The sequence below is a fragment of the Falco rusticolus genome, chromosome 15, assembly GCF_015220075.1.
Source record: "Falco rusticolus isolate bFalRus1 chromosome 15, bFalRus1.pri, whole genome shotgun sequence".
In the NCBI taxonomy this organism is placed as follows: domain Eukaryota; kingdom Metazoa; phylum Chordata; class Aves; order Falconiformes; family Falconidae; genus Falco; species Falco rusticolus.
Genome location: NC_051201.1, coordinates 11,190,113 through 11,198,017, shown reverse-complemented (window position 1 = coordinate 11,198,017; position 7,905 = coordinate 11,190,113).

Here is a 7,905-nt window from a genome sequence, read left to right as displayed (position 1 = left end):
ACGGCAACGGCGGGTGGCGGGAAGGCCGTGTGGCGGGCTGAGGCGGGAGCGAGGCGCCGCGGCGGGACGCGGGAGGCCGCGGGCGCCTTCCCCCGGACCCCAGCGCGGCCGCCCCGCCGCCGCCCCGGCCCGGCCCTGCCCGCCGCCCGGGGCTCTCCGGGCACCCACAGGGGAAGGGGCCCGCGGCTGCCCCGGGGCCGGCGCGCCTGCACAGGCCACCGGCACTGGCCTCCCGGCCCTCCGGCTGCCTCCCGCCTGTCCTGCACAACGTCCCGACTCGTGCCACACGAACGGGGAGCCACAGCATTTATCCTGCATTATTCATGTGCTCAGCACTGGCAACGGAAAGGGGGGGAAAAAAAAAAACACCACCACCACCACAACCCGAAATATAGAGAGATATATTCATTTAAAACTATTTTTCAGATCACTTCGAGATTCAACTTAATTAAGATTAATTAAAAATTAAATAAAAAATAAAAAGCTCAGAAAGTGATTTTTATTTCACTTACATCTTTAATGTAGAAGTAACTCCGGTGGGGTTGATATTTTTAGTTTCATGCAGCATAACAAGAGAGATGGGGACTTGCTATTCTACCGTGGCAGAGCTGCTGAGTGGCAGAACAATACGGATGGGGGCCTTCGCTTGGGAGATGAAGGGCTACACAAGTGTGGTGGGCCGAAGGCGGAACACTGAGGCTGAGGTGGCCTCTGAGAGTGGCCTCTAGTCCTCCTCCTTCCCGAAGCCAGACCAATTTCCTACCAGTTCCACCAAACGGAGAGAGAGAAAAGGGGAGCAGAAAGGAGCGCGGCTTCCCTGCCTCTCCTGCCACTCAGGGAAGCCCCCACAGCAGCCACCCACCCTGCCGCATCATTCCCCAGGCACCCGAAAGAAGAACCTTTAATCCTTTTGGAAGAACTGCCCTTTTCACAGTCAAAATGTGTCCCATCTGTCAGTTCTCGTGTCCCCGCCATTCTGGGAATGTGAATGTAGATGCTTGTGAAAAGCAAGTATCTGGCCCACAGGGGGAACGTCTGCATTTGAATTCCAGGCCTGTGACTGAAGAGTGAAACTCCAGAAAGCAGCAAATGCAGAAGCAATATGGGATCCTTGCACAGACCCAAGCGTAATTCTCACTCATCCCTTATCACTTAATCATCTCAGCAGAGCTGATGACGTGACTCTTGTAACCAGGTGAGAAACGGGTTCCCAGTGTGTTGGGCATTGCTGCTCCAAAAATCTCCAGCGTCACCTGAAATAAGAGGCAAGAACTGAACAGAGAAGTAGCAAAAGGAAGGGGCTGGAGGGTCACGGTGATGTGGATGGGGTTATGTGGCCTTGGACACCTTTATGGTCCTGTTGACTGAAGATCATTTCTACCCATACAGTTAATTTAGCCTTGTACTATTCAGTCACCAGTTCCTCAAAGGAAAGGCAGTCATTAGCCAGCAGGGCCCTTGGTTACACTGTAACTCAGGGATACCTTGCGAGGAACAGGAGGTGGTCTAGAAAACTAACTCCAATTAGTGAGGCTCTATAAGAAGAGCCACTTCTGAGCAAGCCGATGAGCAGCCAAGGCCAGTCTCCTGTGTCACAGGTAATGCAGGGCGTTCGGAAATAAGGGATTAATGTGAAACTGTTTGATTCTAGGCCTTTTTGAATACCTTTACTCACCAAAGAATATCACGTCTCAAAATTTACCTGCACTTTTTTTCCAAGAGGGTATCTTGACAACAGAAAGCTTGACTGAGTAACATTCACAAAAATACAAACATGTGCAATGGTCCTTTGCCTAAAGCAGAATAAGTATAATGTTCCAGAGATGGACAAAAACATAACCATGTAATTGCTGCTAAAACTATTTCAAGGCGGCCACTATTCCAGGTCCAGAAGCATCAAATAATTTTTATTTCAATTTGTATTTACTTAATCTGTTTATAGATGCCTTTTACAAGTCCTACATCTCATTGCATCTCTACATCTATTGCAAACTAAAAGTTGGATATAAAAATACAAATTTGAGTGCCTTCAATAACCTTTCAAACTGAAGACTGACTACAGGTGGCAAAACCCTTGGCATTGTAATGACACTCCTGAACTAAAGGTTAAACAAGGGTTTGACAAAGACTTTGGGTTTTCTCTCCTCTGTGCACCGTTCAATACGTACTTCATCATGAGAAATATGCCTCTTATTTAAGGAGTTTATTCCAACAAGAGAAAAGGCATCCTCTTCTCTTTCTGAGAAGAAATCCATGACAAAAATGTGGAATAATCTGATGCTTAAGAAGTTAAGAGCACAAATCCATGAAAAATGATGCTGCAACACACACGTGCTCAAAAATACAGGTTAGAACAGGTAAGTAGAATTTCTGCTACTTGACAATGCTGTTTCTATATCAGACTTTTGAGGATGCTTGTTTTATTAACTTCACATACTTGCACGACATCTGAGGTGATACCATGGATATTAAAAATTTTACAGAGGCAGGATTCTCAGATTTTACTCTCACAGAATATTGGCCTCTGCTTTTTCAACCAAACACACTGTTTAAGTAAAGAAGTGTATCCCCCTGTGTCTGCCTGAAAGGATGCCAGGCAGGGGAAATGAAAAGCTCTGCATAGCTGCGTATCTGAAATCAGTGAAGCAAAGGAGAAGAGACCATCAGGGAGACTGCTAAGGTCCCTGATTCTCAGGCCCAGCGTAAATTAGAGCCCAGCTGGCAGTGGTACTCGGGAGACCATACGCTAGCCGAGGATGGCTGGAGCACAGCATGTTTCAACCATATGTCTGACATACTGCCTCCTTTCCAAGGGTCTCTGGCATAGCAGGATTTGGATAGGCTCTCACTCAGCTGGCCAGGTTCAGAGCCCTCATCTTCTTTGTGCTAAAACAATGGCGCCGCGGCTGCAGCTCAGCTCTGCTCCCTCAGCTCTGCTCCGGCAGGCCAGGAAGAGCAGCACTGCTGTGCATCACCCATTTGGTAGGAGCACGTTCCCACCACAGCATGTGGTGGAAACGCTCCAGCTGAGCCTGCCTGCATCACAGGTGGGCAGGGATAACCATCAAGGGGTTAGGATGCAGAAATCCTAGACCACAACACTGTTACTGTTCCCTTTTCATCCTGTTAGCAGCATTGAGTTTTGTTCTGTGGTATGTCTTGATCTGCAAGTTAGTCGCAGTTCCACAAACTCCAATTCGCTATTCATTTCATCCAACAGATGAACATGACAACCTCAAATTAATTTTTTAGTTTCCAACTTCCAGTTGTGGGTTTTTTTTCTATTATTTAGATATTTTGCAACATAGAAGTGTGCTTAATTCCATCTTCACGTACTGTTAAATTCAGGTTCTGTTTTATCAGCCAAGAAGTCATTCCCTTGCCTCCTAGAACTTATCTACTCAGCCTGTTGTCTGAGGGTCACAACAGCTTGTACCACCTTTTGTTTAGAGCAGATTTGAAAAGCTGAGTGATTGACAATATTCCCTTCCCTACCACTGACATTAGACTTTCCCTGGTCTTTTTCTGACTACCCTGTCCCTTTCTGGAATCAGAGAGGGCCTCCATACCTGGAAGAATTTGCTCTGTTTTCTTTTTCTTCCATTTTCATGCCATTGTCATGATGCTTCATCAGGCTGCTGCTCTCTCAGGTTCTGTCCCAGCCATGCATGATCCAAACCCCTCAGTCTGTTATTTGCCAAAGAAAAAGCATGCTGAAACGCTGCTACTTAAATAAGAAGCAGTTTACCTATGATTCTAGATGTGCCTGTGCCCAAAGATCCTAAAACCAGTAAATTATTTGATACAAAAGGGCCATTATGGCTCTTCTCTTCGTTCTCTGTATTCTGTTAAGTGATATTTTTGCAGTTTAACATATTCCAGACCTTTGCTGGCAGAAGCAATGCATATAACCCCTCTTAGAAGTGTATTCAGTTGGGAGCTGCCTGGCTACACAGGATTTTATACATCGTTCAGCCAAGTCAGCGATCCATATGCAAAAATCAAGCTCTCAGGGACGCCATGTGGATTTGTGACATTCTTCAGAGTACTTTGTGTCTCTAAGATACCAATGAATGGATTACATTCAGCTATGTTTTTTCCTCTCTGTGACATATATAATATGGATAAGCTTTATCTTATTTAATAAGTAGCTAAAAACTAATGCCATGCATGTTACTTAGGTTAAAAATACTCCTCAGTATTGTAACTGCCTAAGGAGTGAGAACACACAACAAAATGGCAATGTATAAAACAAGGAACACTGTGCTGAACGCTAACATGGGACATCTCAATTAAGTAAATTTCTTTTTGGTAACTACTTTTGGCTTATAACAGTTGGAAGCAGAAGAGACAGGCAAACCTTTCCTATACTGTATCGCCTGACAAGCTATTTCATCTTGGCATTCCAGTTGTAGATTATTTCTTTGTATCATGCTGTTGTCATGAGTTAGGCGCTGGATAATGGATAGTTTTAAAAACAGTCAATCTGTATTTAGTCAATAAAGTAATGGTTTGTAAACTCACTCAGCAGCAAGCTGTTTCTTGAAAAGAATAGAAGAGCATTCAAGGGAAAAGAGTGACAAGACTCGGTGATTTCCTAATGATCAGATTTTGTTCTTTGTACGGTCATACTTACCGCTCCCAGGAAACTCCTTATCTGCCTACAAATGACAAACAATTATTTGACTTAATTAGCAAACCCTGGGTCAAGTTCCTGTTCCAGAATGATTGGCACTACAACTGGCTTGAAAACTTGCTTCAACTGAGAGATGTCCTTAATTCTTCCTTTTTATTATTCCTTATATGTCAACTGACTGTAGCGAGTGTTGGAATTTCAACGTGCTTAATATTTCAGGTTTCTCACAAGAACAAACCTTTCCGGCAGCTCTCAACGCATTTGTAACATCAGCCTTCCACACCTTCTGCTTCTATCTCATTTTCAGTGACGGAAGCGACGGTGCTAGTCACAGGATCCAGGGCTGCCTACTCTCCACATTCAGATGTGTTTCTCCCTGGTCTGCAGTCTAGGAGACAGGGCTAAATGCAGTCACATCCATGAAACCTCACTGGAGGCAACAAAGTCACATAGCCTTTGCCTACTGAAGATGCACCAGAGACCAACAACTACTTAGGAAGCACCAATTTCTTACTCTGATCCTCTCTCCCCAAATAAAAGTCCATCTAGATTACAGTGGTGTCTTAACTATGACTAGGAAGAGTATTAATCTATGTATAGGCATCAATTCCTTTGTTTTAAAGGAATAAACTCCTAATTCTCATTTATCTGCTTTAAACATTTCATTAAATGATCCATTTTCTCTTTTTATCTTCTTTAACTTTTCTTTTTTTATCTTAAAACACCCTGTAGAGCATGGTGTGTTTTAGACGGGAGGGACAGGCAGTCTGTGGATTTCTTCCTGCGCTTCTTGTAGTTAGTGGGAATATCAATATCATTGCCAGGACGCCAGCAAGCCAGCATCAATCCTCAGGTTAAGATATGTAACCTAAGAAATCCTGAAGTCAGACTCAAATTTCCAGATAAGACACATAATAAGGAAAAGAGTAAGGAATAAGACAGGATGAGGCCTGCTACCATAGATTAATACGAGGCCTTCAAGAACAATACCGACTGGAAGTTGTTATTCTAATTCATATAGCATGATGCAGAAGAGGTTGATGTTATTTTTCAATTAGTGATACTTTCTTTCACACAGTCAGTAAATTCCAAATCTGGTCATTTCAAAATATGTTTTGAACATCTTTTTTGATAGGACATTTATATTCCTTCAAATCTGCATCTTTTCACATTCTAGTCATTTTCCGTCCTCTGAAATATACACTATTTGTTATTTTGGGAAAACACAAAAAAAAGTGGAGAAAAATGAGCTGGGGTTCTTGGTGGGCTTCTCTTTCACATTGCCTTAAGAATGTCAGTAATTTTTTTACCAGTTTATTGAAAAAAATGGAAGTGAACTATGGAATAATTAAATAAAAAATCCAGGTTACAGAAAGGTTCTGTCCAACCCCATTTTTAGGCATCTGCACAGAATACAAAGAACTGCTGGTACAAAAAAAATCCAAGGTATTTAATTTGAAATATTTAGTATCTTAATAAACAGATGCTGGGCATTTGGCCAAGAAATTTTAAAACACCTATGATAAGTTATAACTTACCACTTTTAATCATAATATCCTGCAACTGAGCTCAGGAATCTTCTGTTATACATTTCAGATTGCTTTATAGGGAGGATAATAGAGTTGTTGAGAAAGTAAGTTATGTTCAGTTCTAACAGCATTTCTTCTTTTTTGTTCACTACATACTATTTAGTATTTTCCTTTGTACACTTCTTAATAGTTGAGCTTTAAGTGAAACTCTGAACAACAACATTAGGATTCAAAATACAGTGGAAGATTTTATTTTCAGGGTCACAAGTAGCATAGCGAGATTTCTCTCTTAAACAATGACACTTAGTATCTCTGTAGTTCTATGAATACTTTTGAAGTGTCATATTAAAACCAATCTCTTGGCCTTCAGGCAAAGAGAAGCAATTAGTCTTGGAGTTGTGAATAAATAAAAATCCATTTATATACCCGTCCTTGACACGTACCTTGCAAATCTTAGAAACTTCATCTAGTGGGAAAAGAAATGTTAAATCATGAACACCAATACTAATCATATTGCAATGTTGCTTCCTAAAACTGTTTAGTTTATATCAGTCTTTTAAGTATTAATTCATATGTATATATTCATACATATTGAAACACAACAACAGAAAGGCATTCACACACTTGAGTGAGAAGAAAGAAATGAGTGAGTGCATACAGAGCTATAATGCGTACCTTTATTACCCTCAACATTAATACAGGCAAGAAAAAACTCAAAGCTCTCAAGTACATTGTCCTTTTCTTAGATACTGTGAAAACAATCCCGCACAAGTTACATACCATGCGCATGCCTTTTCATCCCAAGTGCTACCGTGTCTTTGCTTTGATCTGCAAACAAACAAACAAAACAAATCTTTATTAGCCATGCATCCCATTTCCACACAGCACAATTAAATGGTACCTCTCACAGATGTGTTGGGATGAGTCAGAAAACAATTTCTGCTTTTTGTTCAGTGCAGCATGTTTAGATCTTCTCTTTCCTCTTTACTGTGCCTCCATGCAGAAGCATCCCATTTTTACGATGCTTTGATTGCTGTTTGAGATTCTCCTATTTATTTTTCATTTAGCAGTTAGTAATTCACAGGGGAAGTAAAAATTATGATGCCAAGCCATCCCAAATAGTCCGCTTGCACCCCTACAGAAAAGCTGAGTGAAACTGGGGCTGCATGACAGGTCACCGAGTCTCAGTGCATCTCGTCCGCCCCGTATCCACTTGTTGACCAGAGTACTGGGGAGATGAGGCTACTTAGGCTACAGCCTTGCCCAGTGCTCAGGTGAAGCAGCCGTCTGGGGACACGCTCGCCTTCAGAATTTATTTTAGAATAAAATCCACCCCTTTGTGCGGTGCTCTCAGAGGCAGAGTCCCACCCTGGAGGTCAGGTGTGGGACGGTGACCCTGCCAAAGGATCACACCTGGGCTGATGGGATGGTCAAGGAAAACAAATTTTAGTCTGTTCTGGATGCAAATCTCTCTGCTGACCTAGTTCTCATTCTCCTTTTCATTTCAGAAGCTCAGCTAAAAATCCATAAATTAAGGAAATTAACTGATGGAGCCTCCGGCATCTTTGTAAGCTATTTAAATCTTTAAATTTACAACATCTTCTGCATATATCAAGTAATTGAACTAACTGCAGGGATGTAACTTTAATGAGAAAATTTCCCTCTTCTCCTGTAGTTTGTACTCTAAAAAAAAAAAAAAAAAAAAAGCTACCCTTAGGAGAAAAGTTTCTGTTTATTCCT